Raw genomic sequence first — 21,017 nt, 5'->3', positions numbered from 1 at the left:
ATATTCAAAGATTTAAGTTCCTTTTAAGAATTTACAGTAATGTGGCTAAATTGAAAGTGAATGGTGGAATCAGATTACAGAGAGCACATGATTGTGCTTAGATTTTTAGAGCAGTACCTGTTTTATGATTCCATGAATCTTCCTTCCTGACTTCCCCTGCCCCTGCCATATGGGAAACCTCAGGGGGGCCTTTAATGGTTCCCTTTTTTCTTACTCACATTCAGGCAGCAGCCAAGTCACTACCTTCAGTCCCTGAACATTCAAGGATGGTCTAACAAATAGAGTTGACATTTCTCTTGAAAGGAGACACAGATAGGACTACCTTCTTCAAAAATATCTCCCTCCAAATTATTGGCTATCCATTGGGAAACACTTTCAGCCAGTATCATCCATTAACATATAATAATATATCCAGCAACTACTTGAAAATCATCCTTGAACAGCCTCCAGATATTAGGTGCCTGAGTAACACAGCTGAATAAAATTAGACCTTGACCCCTACAGGCTCCATTTAGCTCTTGATTTATCAGACCCCTGAATAAATAGCTGGGTAAGTTACAATGTGAGGAAAGAGAAAGTAGGAAGGTAGGAGAGTCAGATTTTGCAAGGCCCTGTACTGAGGTATCAGGCCAATGAGAAGGAGCACAGTGAGGACTTGTAGGGGTGTTGAAGGGAGGAAAAACTCAATGTAGAAGCTCTGAGAAGTACAAAAACAAGTCTCATTGTCATAAAAATTTGACTTCAGTCTCACCTTGGAAACACTGCCTGGCTCACCCCATTCCTTTCTTAGGTCTGGCCCTCAACAAAACAGGTAGCTGCAATTTGTCTTTGGCAGTCTATTTTCCATTCAGGTGGCTGTCATTCCTCCAGAATCACTAGATTTACTGCCATCTCCCTACACTCCCATGTGAAGACCTCTTCTAAAGTTACTGATTGATAAGAAAAAGTTAGGAAGACATTGATAGAGGCTAAAAGTGAGATCCCTCTTGGTAATGTTTGCATTTTTACATAGGAGTTTGGGAAGCTCTTAATATTATCCAAATCAGACCACTAATCTCCAATGTAATGCCAGCTTATAAAGTTAACTTAAAAGCTATCATATTAATTCAACAAGGAGGGCATTAGACTGAAGCGGCTCTGATGCCCTGGCAGCCTATGTAAGCAAAACAAAATCTAAGCTTGCAAATGCTGAAAAGTTAGGAAATTGAAACTTAAGGACCACCAATCGCAAACTGCCATCTAGGCTTTCAGTTCAGTTCAGTCGCTCAGTCGTATCTGACTCTTTGCGACCCCATGAATCACAGCATGCCAGGCCTCCCTGTCCATCACCAACTCCTGGAGTTCACTCAAACTCACATCCATCGAGTCGGTGATGCTATCCAGCCATCTCATTCTCTGTCGTCCCCTTCTCCTCCTGCCCCCAATCCCTCCCAACATCAGAGTCTTTTCCAATGAGTCAACTTTAGCTATAGGCAATCAATCTATACTTATGCGTGCTTAGTCACTCAGTTGTGCCCAACTCTTTGAGACTCCATGGACTCCACCAGGCTCTTCTGTCCACAGGGATTCTCCAGGCAAGAACACTGGAGTGCGTTGCCATGCTCTCCTCTAGGGGATTTTCCCATCCCAGTGATCAAACCCAGATCTCCTGCATTGCAGGCAGATTCTTTACCGTCTGAGGCACCAAGGAAACCCAGTGTTTCATATGCCTCAGCTTATCTTTGAACAAAGATTAATTTTACTCAGTATCCCAAGTCTCTGTCCTAGACCTTATAGTTTTACTTATTTTCATTGTGCACTAGTTATCCTTGTAAATGGCTTTCCCTTCATTTGTTCACAGTGAATGCTATTTTTGTTGTCAATTATTAATCCCAATGAAAACATTAAATAAAAAATTATATTTCCTTTAGGAGTAAACTTGACTGTAAAAATAGATAGATGAATAGCTAGGTGGACTGATGATTTACTAAGCATTATTTCAAGGTTCATTGATCTGGCTTGCTTGGGAGGCAGTAATAAGGCAAACGAATATATCCTCTACTCATGTATTTCTTAGAAACATGATTATTTATAACCTTCAAGAGGGCAGAGTCTCATCTATTGTCTTTGGTTCCCCAGCACATGGTTCTTGCCTGACACTAGTCTGGGATCAATGGATTAAATTACAACAACTTCACAGTTGCTCCCAGGTTCTTGGAGCTGAAAATTGTCACAAGATTTAGTGTATCTTTTTCTTGGCAGAGGAATTGTGAGTTTATATAAAGAGAGTTTACATCAGTCTAAGAAAATGACTTGAAAAAATGTACAAAGCAATATAAAATTGAGTGTAAATAAATGGAGTGAAAATATAGTGTTTAATCTCTGAGAATACTGTGTATGTTATTCGTTCAGCCGTGTCCAACTCTTTGTGACCCCATGGGCTGTAGCCTGCCAGGCTCCTACGTCCATAGGATTTTACAGTCAAGATTACTGGAGTGGGTTGCCATTTCTTCTCCAGGGGATCTTCCTGACCCAGGGATTGAACCTGGGTATCCTGCATTGCAGGTAGACTCTTTACTATCTGAGCCACCAGGGAAGCCCTTGTTCATTCTTAAGTGTTAAAACAAATGTGAGGGCAAATACAAATTTTCTCCCCTCTGAAAATAAGCAGAAAGATTTTCCCCTTCTCCTTTTTCTTTCTGAATTTCTTTCTCCGTCCTTTTAAAATATATGTCAGTCTTCATGGTAGCTAAATAAGCCTCTGGCCTGTCTCATAACTCAGGAATGTTTCCTCAAGGACCTGGGAGCCATCTCTTTGAAGTATAATCATCAAGGAAAGTAATTCCACTCTCCCAGTTTCCTGGGAAGAGATGGGTCTAATTTGTCACCTGACTGCAAATTATAAAACCTACCTAAGTATTGAATGGTTTGTCCACTTAGTTGTATAAAAGGAGATTGATTCCCTTCTGTCTTTGTAATCCCTCTAACGGATGATGTGTTTGGCATATCACGTTCTGGTTTAATCTTTTTCAAAGTAAAACTTTTCATTTTTTTCTACTTTTGTGGAGAGTTTTTTCCGGGCTTTGGTAGTTATGACTCATGGGCTCTCGGGCACTCAGGCTCAGTAGTTGCAGCACATGGGCTTTGTTACCCTGAAGCAAGTGAAATCTTCCCGGACCGGGAATGGAACCTCTGTCCCCTGCATTGGCAGGCAGATTCCTAACCACTGGACCACCAGGGAAATCCAAGATTTTGTTCTGACTATATTTCTCCAAAACAAACATGGGCTGAGCTTCCTAGCAGCTGAGATATTGATGTTTGGTACATTTCAATCACGACACTAATTTTATTAAGTAATGGAGAATCTGTGCAGTGAGCATGGTGGTCAAAAAATGTGAACTCTGGAGTTAAAACGCTTGCCTTTTAAATCCTGGCTCAGTGATTCACCAGAAGAGTGACCTTGTCTAAGTTAATTGGAAATCATATTGATTTTCCTCCAAGTCTAAATTTCCTCATCCTCATCTAAATTTCCTTTATAAAGCCTCACCCTAAATGGTGGCTGATCAATCAGTGCTGCCTGAAGCTCGTGGGAAGTGTCCCCCACAACAAAGAGAGGCTCTGTTGTTGAGGTGGGCCCAATTCATGTGCCCAATGCAGAGTGAAGTCAAACCCACCAAAACGTCAGAGTTTGGAGCAGACAAAGGTTTATTGCAGGGCCATGCAAGGAGACAGGTGGGTCAAGCCCTAAAAGCCCTGAGTTCCCCGAGGGTTTCAGTAAAGCCAGGTGAGGGAGGAGGGTGCAGGGTAAGTGATCAGCTTGTGCACAAGTCTCTGATTGGCTGATGGTGAGGGAACAGGATGGTGTCACAGGGGTGAACATTATCAGTCCTTAGACTCCAGGAGGCTTGGGGCTATGTGCGCGTGGTCATCAAGTAGTTAACATCTTCCATTTGGTGGTGGGTTTTCACACCTGTAAAACAACTCAGGGGAAAAAAGTGAAAGTCGCTCAGTTGTGTCCGACTCTTTGCAACCCCATGAACTGTATAGTCCATGGAATTCTCCAGGCCAGAATATGGGACTGGGTAGCCTTTCCCTTCTCCAGAGGATCTTCCCAACCCAGGGATCAAACCCAGGTCTCCCGCATTGTAGGTCAATTCTTTACAAGCTGAGCCACAAGGGAAGCCCAGGGTTTTCACATCTGTAAAACAACTCAGATTGAAATGTGCATCAAATACTGTTTTTTAGGTACTTCAGAGAAGAGATAAAGCAGAGGATATTGGAGGAAGGCATGTCCCAGGAATGCCCCATAGGGTCCTGCTCAATTACACTGGGAGAAGTGGAAGGGAAATCTAGGCTGGCCATGACCACTGCTATGCAGCCAACAGCTAATCTACCAATTGATGCTAAGGCTGTATGAGGGATGGGGCTGTGTTTCACTTTAGAGCTATATACCCCTATATAGCTGTGGGCTGTGTCTAGTACCTTGAAAAGTACAGTAGTACCAGTTACATCACCCCTGCTTTTATGTTTGCTTCTGGACATCCTGGGCTTCAAGTAAATATACTGTTCCACTGTACTCTATACAGTACTGTATAATAAAGTGCAAAAGCACAACCACTTGTAGAGGATGCATGCATGTGACAGTGTATGCCAGACATGTGAACTGACTTGTGTGTTTGGGCATGCAAATACCCATTCACATATTTGAAAGTTCACGACTTGATGGTTTCTGTGTAGGCGACTTACTGTAGTAGGGAGGCTTAAATGCTAAGCTGGGGTATTTGTGCATGCTTTCCTGGTGGCTCAGTCGGTGAAGAGTCTGCCTGCAATGCAGGAGACCTGGGTTCATTCCCTGGGTCAGGAAGATCCCCTGGAGAAGGAAATGGCAACCCACTCCAATATGCTTGCCTGGAGAATCCCATGGACAGAGGAGCCTGGTGGGCTACAGTCCATGGGATCACAAAGAGTAGGACATGATTGAATGACTAACACTTTCACTTTCACTTCATACTGTAGGCAGTAGGGAACCACTAAAAGTCTTTGGGCAGAGAAATGGTATGATCAGAGCTAAACCTTATGAAGAATAAACCGGTAGCAATGTCTAGAATCAATCCTGGGTGTTCGTTGGAAGGACTGATGCTAAAGCTGAAACTCCAATACTTTGGCCACCTCATGCGACGAGTTGACTCACTGGAAAAGACTCTGAGGCTGGGAAGGATTGGGGGTGGGAGGAGAAGGGGACGACGGAGAATGAGATGGCTGGATGGCATCACCGACTCGATGGACATGAGTTTGAGTGAACTCCGGGAGTTGGTGATGGACAGGGAGGCCTGGCGTGCTGTGATTCATGGGGTCGCAAAGAGTCGGACACAACTGAGCGACTGAACTTAACTGAACTGAACTGAATGTCTAGAATGAATGGGTAGTGGGACTCCTAGTAGATGGGAAGGTGTTACTAATTAAAAGTAATCATTCAAGCTAGAGCAGTGGTTCTCAATCAGGAGTGATTTTGCCTCTCAGGGGACTTTGGGAACTGTCTGGAGACATATTTGACTTTCATAAGTAAGGAGGATACTATAGGCATCTAGTGGGTAGAGGCCAGGGATGTTATTAAATATCCTATAGTATACCTCTTGTTCAAAATGTGAATTTTATCCCATTTAAGGAACTCTGGGTTAGACATCATTAGAATGGATAGCGAGAAAAGAACAAATGGGACAGACATGAGTGGCCCTGTGGAAGCGGATTGTACAAAATTTTGCAAACGACTGTATCTATAGATCAGAGGAGAATTCAGCATTTAAAAAAGAAATAGAAAAGAATTCCAAGATTTAAAACAGAGAAGTCAGAAGGAGGGCCAGATTTTAAAGGGGAGTGATGAATTTGTTTTGAGTTTTAGATTTAACTGGATACCTTAGCACAATTCTGGAGGCAACTAAAAATGTACTTGTGGAACCTAGTAAGAGGCTAAGACCAGGGATGTAGATTTTAGGAGACGTTTGCAGTGAGTTATTGGTTAAAGGAAGGGGAGCAGATAAGGGTTCTGAAAAAGGGCAAAGAGGAGATGAAGCCTGAGAACAGAGTTTTGAAAGACTATGAGAAAACACAAAGATCATATTACTATAAGACTGTGATGTTTATTAAATCATGTTATTTTTCAGAATATTTCTCTATTTTAGCAATTTTCTCCCACAAATCCAACATATTAATTAGACTACCTAGAAGTGAGTTGTTCCTAACTGTTCCTAAACTCTTGTTAAACCTGTATCAAAGAACCTCTTGTTCTCTTGTTTTTAAATAATAGTTTTATTAAATTCCTCAAATCCTCTTATAAATCCCAAACATATTCTCAAGCTTGGCTCAATAGAACAGCATTTTTAAAGCATTCTTTTCCTTTTATTCTATGACTGTCTTTTGCATTTAAGATTTATTTAGAAATTATTTTCAAGACTGGCCTTCTGCTGCTGCTGCTAAGTCACTTCAGTCGTGTCCGACTCTATGTGACCCCATAGACGGCAGCCCATCAGGCTCCCCCGTCCCTGGGATTCTCCAGGCAAGAACACTGGAGTGGGTTGCCATTTCCTTCTCCTGCAAAGGCCAAAATTGCGATATTATTTGGTTTCAGACCATAGCAAGCCTCTGGCTTATCTGCTGTCCATAGAGGAAAAAAGTATGAGCGTGAGTTTATATCTCAACTCTGCCACAAGTAAGCTATGTGATCTTTGGTAAGATTCTTTCTCTCACTCATTTAGGAAATTTAATTATATCTACAAAAAGTTACATGAGTTTTGTTAAAGACTAGTGTAATGTTTAATGTGTTAGTTACCCACAGACCCATCCCAGTATAATATATAATATTACCCATACCTTCAGTATAAATTTCTGGGCACAATTCAGAGGCATTACAAATTTTTTAAAACTTCCCAAAGTTTTTATTTTGAAAAATATCAAACCTACAAAAAGTTGAAAAAATATTTCAACGAGCAGCCATATACCCTTCACCTAGATTCACCTATCATTAACTTCCGTGACATTTGCTTGTTCTGTCTGCTTGTGTCCGTTTATCTGTCTACCTACCTGTGTTTATTTTTTGCGAAATGACTTGGAAGTAAGTTACAGATTTCATGAAACTGTATCCCTAAATACTTAGTAGACATCTGCTACAAACAAGGACACTTAGCTGTAAAACCACAATATTATTATCTCACTCTAAAAATTTAACTTTGATACAGTGTACTATCTAATATGGGCTTCCCTGGTAGCTCAGACAGTAAAAATTCCATCTGCAGTGCAGGAGACCCATGTTCAGTCCCTGGGTAGAGATCTTTGGAGAAGGGAATGGCAGCCCACTCTAGTACTCTTGCCTGGAGAATCCCAAGGACAAAGGAGCCAGGTGGGCTACAGTCCAGGGGGTTGAAAAGAGTCAGATATGTCTGAGCGGCTAACACTTTGTACTTCGTACTATCTAATATATATTCAAATTTTAAGATAGTTCCCCAAATGCCTTTGAAACAGTTTTTTTGTTTGTTTGTTTTTTCAAGATAGGATTTAATCAAGGTTCATGTTTTTCTAGTCTGCTTTAATTTAGAAAAGTCTTTTGCGTTCTTTGGTTTTTTATGACACTAATGATTTTGCAGATTACAAGCAAACAGTCCCACAATCAGGAAATGTCTGATTTTCTCCCCTGATTAGTTTCAGGTTATGTATTTCTATAAGTATCCTACAGAGATGATGCTGTACCCTCTTATTGTATCACTTCAGGAGACATGTCAATCAGTTCGTCCCAGTATTAGCAATATTAAATTAGACGACTAAATTAAGTCTGTCAGTTCCCTCCTTTGTAAAAGTAGCTGTTCCCTATTTTAGTTAATGAGTAATCCATGGGGTGATATTTTAAGACATGTAACTAGCCTATGTTGTGGTCTTGGGGTTCTCATCTGACCTATATTCTTAGTAGTTTTTGGCCAGTTTGTTCAGCATGGTTCTTCAGAAAACACTTTTTTAGTGTGTAAACTATCCTATATAGTTTGTTTTCACTTGAGTTAGCCAGAATTGGCATCTGTTATTTTCCACCAAATACCCTGAACTCTACAAAAATTGTGTGAAAAGCCTACTGCAGTAGGGGAAAGATCAACTTTATCTTCAGGGTTTCAAATGTGATTATGATACCACACACACGCCAATCTATATGGGACCTCCAGATTTATTCAGGTTACATGTAGAAAGACAATTTTTTTTCATCAGATTTGTAACTGATGGGCCTGACCAGACCTGCTTAGACCAGTCCTGGCTAGGCCTCAGATAAATGATACACAAGCCCATGGACTGCTCATTGTTACCTAGTTGCAATGAGACTGTGCTGTTCGTGATGCTTAGTCATTGTCATAAGTCTGGACAATGTAGCATGATGAATCTAGTGACGGACATTATACCCAAATCCTAGTTGCTAAATACAGATGACCTGACTTGCTAAAGGCAGATTTTATAACCATATTAGGTAATTTCACTGGAATTTCAGGGTGACATGGGTTGTATTTGTTAATATAATAGTCGTAGTCATAGAAAAACTAAAATCTCAATAATAATTAATAGAAATTTAATTTCTTTCTTAATCAAAGTCCAATTGGTGTTTGGCAAATGATCTTCTACATAACAACTCAGACTCTCTGATTACTTCCATCTCATTTCTTCCATCTACTGTCTCCTGGAGCCTTGGAGTCCTTTGCTTCCAGCAGCAGACAAGAAAGATCATGTAGGTTTTTGTTTGGGTTTTGGAAGTGTGTGGTTTACACAATCAGTTTTAAACATAGAACAAGAGTAAAGAGAAGGAGATAAATAACCAAAGTTAAAATAAGGTACCAGGCGGGTGGAAGGATCATGGAACTCTGTGTGATGCGGTGTTCACGAATGGTTGAACAAAGAGCTTCAACATATGGAAAGAATCAACACAGGCTGCTTCCACTGGGGAAAAACAAGGGCAAGGACACCTAACCAGAAGCTATAGTTCACCAACCACTATGTAGAAGGGTTTAACAGGCCAGGCTGAAAGTGCTACATATCACTTCTGCCCACATTGACCTTCTATCAGCCAAAACTCAGACCATACTCATCTGTAAGGAAGGCTAGGAAATATGGTCTAGGAGCAAAATGATAACAGCTTTGGAAAGGGCCAATCATTTTGTGCCACAGAAGCTGGAGGCGTTGGGTGACCTGTGAAGCTGAGAGGGACTATGGATGCTAGAGAAGTTGCAGTCACTAAACACCCCAAGCCTGATGGTCTCTGTTGGTTTTGGCTGGTTTGACCTCACTGCTGCAAACATTTACTTGTATTAAATATTTGTCAATGATTGCTACATTTCACTAAGGCCTCAAACTCACTCCTCTGCAGGATTTCTTCAGTAGCTGAGAAGCACTCCTACTACTTTTCTAAGGTTTCTTTAGAAAAATTAAAAGTACCTCTAGCTAGTCACCTAATTGCAAAGAGTTGTGTGATCAGTTTTAGATAGAACCTGAGCAACGTGCAAGTATGAAAATTGCCCTATTCATCACCACTAGTTTTAGTTAAACATCCCTGCCTGGGGGGAAAACTCAGACATACATCCAGTTACTCTCCAGATAACAAGTCCTTTGGTCTCTTTCAAACATGAGGGGGTTTTGTCTAGATGTCCAGAAGTATGTGAGTCCAGGAGGAAAGTGACACAGATTTGATGAGCAGCCAAAAGGCTATAAAAGATTTGGTAAACCCTAACTTGTGCTTTACCTGGAATACGTTATTGAAAAAAATCTTTTCAAATGTGACTGTTGTGTTACAATGAGACCTACCACGGCCTAAAATGAAGTTAAAGCAGGAATTCGAAGACATAAAGTGAGCACCAAAGTTTCTAAGGAACTCTGGTGACCTTGGGATTCCACTGCACAGAATTTGGGGGACCGGAGGCCAAGGTTAGGACCTACTCAAGTAGAGAGATCTGCATAAAACCAGAATCCCAAAATTCCCAAAGAAAATTTAACTTATTGCTCAGGGGTAGGCAAGAAACTTGCATCTTGAACTTGATCCTGGTTGAAGACAATAAGATAGAAAATTTCCCCTGTGCATTTATAACACAAGCTGACCTCCAAGTAGATTCTCAGTCCCAAAACTTGCTCCCTGTGAGGTTTGAAAACCTTGTATGATCATTGAGCTTAAAGTGGTCTCAGGTTGGTAGTCCCCTCAGGCAATAGGCAGGACTGCAATTTCAACCTGGACCTCAAAGAAATTCCACGGAAGAAATGCCAAGGCCAATCATTCAGCTCACAGTAAAAAAAGAGAAAAAAAAAAAAAAATCTCAGAACATATGGAAATAAGGCACTCCAGGCTGCTGCTGCTGCTAAGTCACTTCAGTCGTGTCCAACTCTGTGCGACCCCATAGACGGCAGCCCACCAGGCTCCGCCGTCCCTGGGATTCTCCAGGCAATAACACTGGAGTGGGTTGCCATTTCCTTCTCCACTCCAGGCTAGGACTAGCAGAAACGAAGCAGAAAATCAGATCTGCAAAGACTTCAGAAATTGCAGTCATTAGGCCCAACATAAAAGTGCTAGGTTTAAAGAAATAAGAGTGGCTTGAAAATACAAACAAAGAACAAAAGACTATAAAAATGGTTGAGCATATATGACAAAGAGCTAAACAGAATTTCTGCAGATGAAAATTTTAACAAAGATGAAAACTCAATAGTCAAATTAAGCATCAGAGTACTCTACCTAGCAAAATTATTCAGAACTGAAGGAGAGAGAAAGAGTTCTCCAGACAAGCAAAAGCTAAAGGAGTTCACCACTACTAAACTGGCCTGACAAGAAATGTTAAAAGGTCTTTTTTAAGGTGAAAAGGAAGAGTGCTACTTGGTAATAAGAACACATATGAAAGAGTAAAGCTTACTGGAATAGTAAATATATAATCAGGGTAGTATGTTAATTACTTATAAAGCTAATATAAAGGATAAAAAACAGAAGTAGTTAAAACAAGTATGATAATAATAATTAGTTAAGGAATATACAAGATGTATGTGAGATCAGTAGTGTCCAACTCTTTGCGACCCCGTGGACCATAGCCCACCAGGCCCCGCTGTGCATGGAATTTTCCAGGCAGGAGTACTGGAGCAGGTTGTCATTTCCTTCTCCAGGGGATCTTCCTGACCCAGGGTTGAACCTGCCTGTCTTACACCTCCTGCACTGGCAGGTGGGTCCTTTACCAGCTGAGCCACCAGGGAAGCCCATCTACCCAACATCAGTTCAGTTCAGTTCAGTTCATTTCAGTTGCTCAGTCATGTCCGACTCTCTGCGACCCCATGAATCACAGCACACCAGGCCTCCCTGTCCATCACCAACTCCTGGAGTACACTCAAACTCATGTCCACAGAGTCGGTGATGCCATCCAGCCATCTCATTCTCGGTCGTTCCCTTCTCCTCCCGGCCCCAACCTTTCCCAGCATCAGAGTCTTTTCCAGTGAGTCAACTCGTCGCATGAGGTGGCCAAAGTATTGCAGTTTCAGCTTTAGCATCAGTCTACCCAACATAGGAGTATTTAAATATTAAAACAATTATTAACAGGCCTAAAGGGAGAAATAGACAGCAGTGTAATAATAGTATGGGGACTTTAATATATCACTGACATCAGTAAATAGATCATTTAGACAGAAGATCAATAAGGAAGCATCAGCCCTAAGAAACATGTTAGAACAGATTGACTTAACAAATATTTACCAAACATTCCATCCAAAAGCAACAGAATACATACTGTTCTCAAGTGCACATGGAATATTTTCCAAGATAGATTATATAAAATCACAAAACAAGTCAATAAATATAAGAGAATTGAAATCATGTCAAGAACCTTTTCCAACCACAATGGTATGAAACTAGAAACTAATTACACAAACAAGATAGGAAAATTCACAAATATATAGAGCTTAAACAACATGCTACTGAATAGCCAATGGGTCAAAGAAGAGTAAAAAAAATACCTTGAGACAACTGAAAATGGAAATGAAACATATCAAAATGTATGGAATGCAGCAAAGGCACCTCTGAGAGAAGTTCTGGGTGATAAATGCATACCTCAAGAAACTAAAAGTCTCAAGTAAATAGTAAATAGTCTCAAGTAAATAACATAACTTTATACCTTAAGGACCTAGAAAAATAAGAACAAATGTAGCCCAAAGTTAGTAGAAGGAATGATGTAAAGATTACAGCAGAATTAAATGAAGCAGAAAATAAAAAGAAAATTAAAAGAGTAATGAAACTAATAGCTAGTTCTTTGAAATGATAAACAAGATTGCTAAACCATCATCTTGAATCACCAAGAAAAAAAGAAAGAGGATTCAAATAAATAAAATCAGAAATGAAAGAGGAACTATTTACAACTAATAACAGAAATATAAAGGATCGTAATAGAAAAATTGTTGGCTGATAAATTGGACAACCTAGAAGAAATGTATAAATTTCTAGAAACACACAGTCTACCAAGATGGAATCATTATGAAATATAAAATTTGAACAGATTAATTGCTGGCATGAGTTTGAATCAGTAATCAAAAGCCTTCCAACAAACAAAAGTCCACGACCAGAGAATTTCACTGGTGAATTCTACCAAACATTCAAATACCAATTCTCAAACTCTTGCAAAAAATAGAAGGGGTGGAGAAGGAGGTGGGAGTGGGGTTCAGGATGGGGAACACATGTAAACCCATGGTTGATTCATATCAATGTATGGCAAAAACCACTACAATAGTGTAAAGTAATTAGCCTCCAACTAAAATAAATAAATTTTTTAAAAAATAGAAGAGGGGGGAAATCCTCCAAATACATTTTATGAGGCCAGCATTTCCCTGATACCAAAGCCAGGCAAGGATACTATTTAAAAAGAAAGTTATAGGCCAATATCCCTGATGAACATAGATGCAAAAATCCTCAACACAGTATTAGCAAACCACATTAAACAATACATTAAAAGGATAATACATCATGATCATGTGGGATTTATTCCAGAGGTGCTAGGCATAAAAACATACACACAGATCAGTGGAACAGAATGGAGAGCCCAGAATTAAACCCACATATTTGTGGTCAATTAATTTATGACAAATGAGCTAACAATATACAATGGTGAAAGGATAATGCCTTCAGTAAATGCTATTGGGAAAATTGGACTGTCAAATGCAAAAACTAAACTGGACCACTATCTTACACTATATACAAAAATTAAATTAAAATAGATTAAAATTTGAAAGTAAGAACCTGAAGCCATAAAACTAGAGGAAAACATAGGCAGCAAACTCCTTGACATAGGTCTTGGCAGTGATTATTAAAGTCTAACACTAAGAGCAAAAACAAAAATAGCAAGTTGGGACTACGTTAAAATGAAAAGCTTTTGCATAGCAAAAGAAACCAACAGCAAAGTGAAAAGGTAACGTACTGAATGGGAGAAAATAATTGTAAAATATATATATGGTAAGGGGCTAATGTCCAAAATACAGAACGAATTCATACAAATCAATAGTGAAAAAAAATCTAATTAAAAATAAAACATCTGAACAGACATTTTGCCAAAGAAGACCTACAGATGACCAAAAGGTACATGAAAATGTGTTTCGCATTGTTAATAATCAGCGAAATGCAAATAAAAACCACAACGAGATACCACATCTGTAAAAATGGTTGTTATCAAAAGGCAAGAAATAACAAGTGTTGCCACAGATACAGAGAGAAAATAAAACCTTCTGCACCATTGCTAGGAATGTAAATGGGCACAACCACTATGGAAAACAATATAGAAGTTCCTCAGAAAAATTAAAAATAATACTACCATATGACCCCACTCTCCCACTTGTGACTATTTATCTGAGAAAAACAAAAACACTAATTTGAAAACATATATATTTTTTCATGTTCACTGAGGTATTGTATACAATAGCCAAGACATGGAAGCAACCTAAGTGTCCATTAATGGTTGAATGAATCAAGAAATTGGGTATACAAATGCAATGAAATATTATTCATCTATAAGAAAGAATGAAAACTTTCCATTTTCTATAACATGGATGGATCTCCAGGGCATTATGCTAAACGAAGTATGTTAGAGAAAGACAAATGCTTCATATTTCACTTATATGTGGAATCTAAAAACAAAACAAGCTCATCGCTACTGAGAACAGATTGGTGGTTTCAAGAGGTAAAGGCTGGGGAAGACATGGGAGAATATTTTTTTTTAGTTTAAATTAATTGAATAAAATTTATAAAAAACAATTTCAGTTGGAAACTTATTAGATGAACTAAGTTTTAGAGTAGAAACAGCAGAGAAGAGAATTTGTAGAAGAGTCCAGTTCAAGCTTTTAATCTTGGAACTTCAGTTTCGTTGAGGGTAGTTTCAAAATTCCCAACTTGTTCAAAGCTGAATCTTCTCTGCTTCTTCAGCTAAGACCTGCCTCAAGCCTCTGAGCCTGAGGTAGGGAAGGTGGCCTTATTAGCTGCTTCTTTACTCCCAAAATACCTTCCCCACTTCCAAGGGCCATTTCTGACCTCGCCATTCTGGTGTCAGAAGAAAAAGAGGATTAGGGAGAAAGGGAAGCAGTTTCATTTGCGTGGTACTGTGTCATCTGGTGTCCATGCCCTCTGGGAATGAAGACTACCCAAAGATGACACTTTTCTCCAAAGATGACACTTTCTCTCCAGACTGTTTCTCAGAAGAACACCTGCTTCCATGTACCCTGGTTGCAGCTCCTTGTTGCAGACAACACTTCTCTGACTGTGAGCTTTTAATAACTCCCTCCAAGCTGGGCTTTGGGCACTTCTTAGGGAGAAAGAAGGCAAGATTCCTTTTCAGATGATCAGAGGCCAATGTTTTTTGTGGATTCCATTTTGTTCCCTGAAACATACTATCCTTTGCCTCCTACATGTGAGAGGCCATTTTACACCCACTATGGTCCTGCACGGAGAAGGCAATGGCAAGCCACTCCAGTACTCTTGCCTAGAAAATCACATGGACAGAGGAGCCTGGTGGGCTGCAGGCCATGGGTTCGCTACTAGTCAGACACAACTGAGCGACTTCACTTTCACTTTCAAACATTGGAGAAGGAAATGGCAACCCACTCCTGTGTTCTTGCCTGGAGAATTCCAGGGACGGTGGAGCCTGGTCAGCTGCCGTCTATGGGGTCGCACAGAATCAGACACGACTGAAGCGACTTAGCAGCAGCAGCAGCAGCATGGTCCTGCAGGGATTCCCTAGTGGCTCAGACAGTAAAGAATCTGCTTGCAATGCAGGAGACCCAGGTTTGATCCCTGGGTCAGGAAGATCCCCTGGAGAAGGGAATGGCTACCCACTATAGTATTCTTGCCTGGAAAATCCCATGGACAGAGGAGCCTGGTGGGCTATATTCCATGGGCTTGCAAAGAGTTCAACATGACCTAGTGACTAACACTTTCACTTTCACAGCCCTACAAATAGGTGAAGCTTCAGCGATATCCTCAGCCTTCACACTTGGCAAGGATCAGACCTAAGTCTTTCTTGCTGAAACTCCTGGGGACAGTTCTGGGAGGTCTCCTTGAGGTACCTCCCATTTGTCTTGAAGTGACGGGGGAGCACACTCCTCCCTGACCGCATGTGAAGATGAAGGGAAAAGAGATCCCTTTCCAAAGAAATCATAACCTTTCCACCTTCCCTACCTCCATCTCTTTACTCTGTCAAGGTCAATGGTGGGTTCATGAAAGGCAGAGTATTTACACACTTAGCAGGTCCAGAATGACTTGGGAATACTGCTCACCCATTGTATTGATTTCAGCTTTGGGAGCCTGGCCAAAATGAAGAGAAGTGTCATTTGAATATTTTGTTTCATTGGATTTTAACCCAAATAATTAAAATCATTACATTTTTTAATGAAGCAAGAAAATGCAAATAAGATGCTATAATTTCTTTGATGTCAAAAATTCAAGACTGAGAATGCAAACCACACAGGGGCAGAAGATATTTACAATGCATATTACAAAGGTTAATACATATTACTCAGACTACATAAAGAATTTGTATAAAGTAATAGGAAAATTGGCAAAAATTTTAAGAGGCCCTTTACAAAAGAAGATATCCAAATAACCAGTGAGCAAAAAAATGTACTCAAGCTCAGCAGTTATCAGAGAAAAGCAAATCTAAAATACAATAATATGTACCATCATATACTCACTAGTACAGTACTCATAAGAAACAAAAAATACCAAGTGCTGATGAGAATAGGAGCAACTAAATTTTTCCTTTACCAGTGGAGTGGGAGTATAAATTAATACACCCATATTGCAAAACTGCCTATTGCTAGCTATTAAATCTGAACCTTTGACCCAGCAATTTCATTCCTTGGTTATTTACTCAATAGAGCATATATGTGGTACACCAAAAGACATTCTCATGAATGCTCATGACAGCATCATTCATGATAGCCCCAAACTGAAAATAATTCAAGTGTCTATAGATAATATCATGGATATATAAATTGTGATATATTCATAAAATAGAATATCACACAGGAATAGAAATATATGAACTACTGTTACACACAATGAAGTATATGAATCTCATTTATGTGAAAGAAGTTAACCACAAAAGTATTCATACTGCACAATTTCATTTATATAAAGGTTTGAAAAAAAGACAAATCTAGAGTATTGAGTCAGGAAAGTGATCTCCTTTTGGGAAGAAGGAGGGAATAGTGATTGGGAGAAAATAGAAATGACACATCCGATTTCACACCCTATTGGTTATTACATGGTGTATTCACTTTGTGACGATTCATTGAACTGTACACTTATGATTTTTATACTTTTCTGTACCCATTTTATACTTCAGAAGAAAAACAAGCTTTTAAAGCAGGGGCGGGAGGAAACGCGCTCTAAGGAAACAAAGATCAGGGACTTCCCTGGTGGTCCAATAGCTAAGACTCCACACTCCAATGAGGGGACCTGGGTTTGATATGTCTTAAGGGAAATAGATCCTACATGCCACAATTAAAGATCTTGTATGCCTCAAGAAGATTAAAAAAAAAAAAGCCCATGTGCTGCCATTGAGACCTGGTGTAGCCAAAGAATTAAATATTTTTTTTTAAAAAGATAAAAAACACTGATTTTGATTCTTTGTTATTTCCTTCCTAGATTAATGATACCAAAGAAATCCCTTGATCTCTTTGAGCCTCAGTTTCTTCATTTATGAAATAGGAATGATGTAATTAATCCTTCCCTGGAGGATTGTTGTGAATGTCAAATGAGAGAATATGAAGAAACATACTTTGAAAACTGTAACAAGCATCAGTTATAATAGCAGATATATCTATAAATGACAAAAAATTTCAAGGCTAATTTTTTTTCATGAATTATTCTCTTTCCAAAAAATCATATGAACCCAGCTCAGGTAACGGAGCTGTTTAATTCTCATGAGTTATGAATAGATGTATTATATAGCCACACAGATATGTGAGTCTACAAGATAAATTTAGAAGTTTTCATGGTAGCAAAATGTTGGCAGTGGAGGTGATGGAATTCCAATTGAGCTATTTCAAATCTTGAAAGATGACGCTGTGAAAGTGATGCACTCAATACGCCAGCAAATTTGGAAAACTCAGCAGTGGCCACAGGACTGGAAAAGGTCACTCTTCATTCCAATCCCAAAGAAACGCAATGCCAAAGAATACTCAAACTACCGCACAATTGCACTCATCTCACACACTAGTAAAGTCATGCTCAAAATTCTCCAAGCCAGGCTTCAGCAATATGTGAACCGTGAACTCCCAGATGTTCAAGCAGGTTTTAGAAAAGGCAGAGGCACCAGAGATCAAATTGCCAACATCCGCTGGATCATGGAGAAAGCAAGAGAGTTCCAGAAAAACATCTATTTCTGCTTCATTGACTATGCCAAAGCCTTTGACTGTGTGGATCACAATAAACTGTGGAAAATTCTGAAAGAGATGGGAATCCCAGACCACCTGACCTGCCTCTTGAGAAACCTGTATGCAGGTCAGGAAGGAACAGTCAGAACTGGACATGGAACAACAGACTGGTTTCAAATAGGAAAAGGAGAACGTCAAGGCTGTATATTGTCACCTTGCTTATTTAACTTATATGCAGAGTACATCATGAGGAACGCTGGGCTGGAAGAAGCACAAGCTGGAATCAAGATTGCTGGGAGAAATATCAACAACCTCAGGTATGCAGATGACACCACCCTTATGGCAGAAAGTGAAGAGGAACTCAAAAGCCTCTTGATGAAAGTGAAAGAGGAGAGTGAAAAGGTTGGCTTGAAGCTCAACATTCAGAAAACAAAGATCATGGCATCTGGTCCCATCACTTCATGGGAAATAGATGGAAAAACAGTGGAAACAGTGTCAGACTTTACTTTTGGGGGCTCCAAAATCACTGCAGATGCTGATTGCAGCCAGGAAATTAAAAGACGCTTACTCCTTGGAAGGAAAGTTATGACCAACCTTGATAGTATATTAAAAAGCTGAGACATTACTTTGCCAACCAAGGTCCGTCTAGTCAAGGCTATGGTTTTTCCCGTGGTCATGTATGGATGTGAGAGTTGGACTGTGAAGAAGGCTGATCGCCGAAGAATTGATGCTTTTGAACTGTGGTGTTGGAGAAGACTCTTGAGAGTCCCTTGGACTGCAAGGAGGTCCAACCAGTCCATTCTAAAGGAGATCAGTCGTGGGTGTTCATTGGAAGGACTGATGCTAAAGCTGAAACTGCAATACTTTGGCCACCTCATGCGAAGAGTTGACTCACTGGAAAAGACTCTGATGCTGGGAAAGGTTGGGGGCGGGAGGAGAAGGGAATGACAGAGAATGAGATGGCTGGATGGCATCACCGACTCTGTGGACATGAGTTTGAGTGAACTCCGGGAGTTGGTGATGGACAGGGAGGCCTAGCGTGCTGTGATTCATGGGGTCGCAAGGAGTCGGACACGACTGAACGACTGAACTGAACACAACTGACATTTCAATGGACAAGTACAGGAAAGACTCAATCTGGATATCTCAACTATTTGGTTGCAAATAACAGAAACCATCTCAAGCTGCCGCTGCGGCTAAGTCGCTTCAGTCGTGTCCAAGTCTGTGCGACCCCATAGACAACAGCCCACCAGGCTCCGCCATCCCTGGGATTCTCCAGGCAAGAACACTGGAATGGATTGCCAGTTCCTTCTCTAATGCATGAACATGAAAAGTGAAAGTGAAGTCGCTCAGTCGTGCCCGACTCTTCATGACCCCATGGACTGCAGCCTACCAGGCTCCTCCGTCCATGGGATTTTCCAGGCAAGAGTACTGGAGTAGGGTGCCATTGCCTTCTCCGCATCTCAAGCTAACTTAAGGAAAAAAGAATGTGGAGATGTCTCAAAGAACTCAAGGGCGGTAAAGCAGTTGGGCTTCCGGAATCAGAAACTATTCAGCCTTGAAGAACGTGGCAGAAGTTGCTCTCTGTATCAGCAGTGCATCTTTAAGGATGTCTGCTTCATTCTTCTCTCACCACTGGATTTCTTTCCTTCCCTGCACACAGAATGGGGAAGCATGGTCTGAAAACAGTTCTGAGCTGACAGCCTCTCCTCTTAAAAGACCAGCCAAGCGTGAGGGCAAATTTCTTGGCCTTAAAGAAAATTTCCTGGGAGAAAATCAGTTTAATCTGGTTTGGGATGAATGATCACTCTGGTTTGGTCAGCTGGCCAGAAGTCCAGGGTCATTTAGTACAAATAGGCAAGGCATACATTTTCAGAAAAGGGGGATAATGAGCTGGAAAGACACCCATAAAAACTTCTGTTGGAATTTCCTGCAGATTTTAACTGTAGTAGTTGCATCATGCAAATTGCCTGCTTTCTATCTCTTCTCTTCTTTGAGAGTTGTTCCCACAACCTTGCTGAGAATGGATATCAAACCACTTGTCACTTGCTATCCGGGTAACAGCTGATTGGGCCAGGGATTAAGATCTGATACATTACAGGCCACTCACAGTTTTTCTGTATGAAATTTGGAAATGGGATGTAAGAGCTGGGTCAGATACTTGTGGATCCTGTACTTGTAAAACCATGGAAGACTGATGTTGGAGTAGCCATGCTAAGACACATTCAGGTAAAGGAAACTGACCTACAGATACACAGTACAGTGAGACAGAAGCAGCTGCCCGGAGAAATGGAAGAAAGACCATGCTGGCTTTTAGAAAAGACACTGACTTGTTTCTGACCGTCTGATTCCCAGGTTCAGTCTTGGTGCAGTTTTAACCACCAATGTGCAGTTGGGTTCCACGAAATTATCTTATCTGTTTTTTATAGATGCCTAACTCCCTCAATCAACTTGAGATTTATATTGACTGTAACCAGATGAATCTGAATGAATTTGAAAACATCAGGGCTCAGTGAGTGTCCTTTCTACCTTACATAGGTGTGAATTTTTTTTTTGCTTTGAACTCTGGCCACAGTTGAACAAAATCAATGACTATTTTTAGATTTTCCAACAATCTTCATGCCTACTGTGTTTAGCATAAAAAGCATTAACAAAGAAATAAGACACGTGGTCCTAGCCTCAGGGGTTACAATCTAGTTGAGAAGAGAATACAAAACACACCTAAAACAATTAGAAACTAGCACACAACAGTTTATAATTAAGTATTAAATTGCAGGGCACAGAAACAGTACTACCATATAGGAGACAGAGCAAGATCCTTGTGGTTGGAACCGGCTGAGCTGAGAGAGGAGGGGACAGGGTTCCACAGTGAGCAAACCAGCAGGACTGGAGAAAAGTGTTCACGTGGCTAATTGGTAGGAAATTTGCTTAAAAATAGTTCTCATATTTTTGATTACTAGCTTCTAGTTGTTGGAGAGTTCTCTTGTAATGCTGGGAAATTATAAAAGCACACTGCTTTAATTGAACTTGTTCTTCTCTATAATCTTATAGCATTTTCAATGCACAATCTGCTTTCACTCACTTCAGCTTAATATAAGGAGATTAAATTTCCTAGGTCCGGTCAGTTCTTTGTCCTACTCAAT

The sequence above is a fragment of the Moschus berezovskii genome, chromosome 11 (genome assembly GCF_049115385.1).
Source record: "Moschus berezovskii isolate FMDL1 chromosome 11, NW_MosBer_1.0, whole genome shotgun sequence".
NCBI classification, from domain to species: domain Eukaryota; kingdom Metazoa; phylum Chordata; class Mammalia; order Artiodactyla; family Moschidae; genus Moschus; species Moschus berezovskii.
This window is presented reverse-complemented; position numbering follows the sequence as displayed.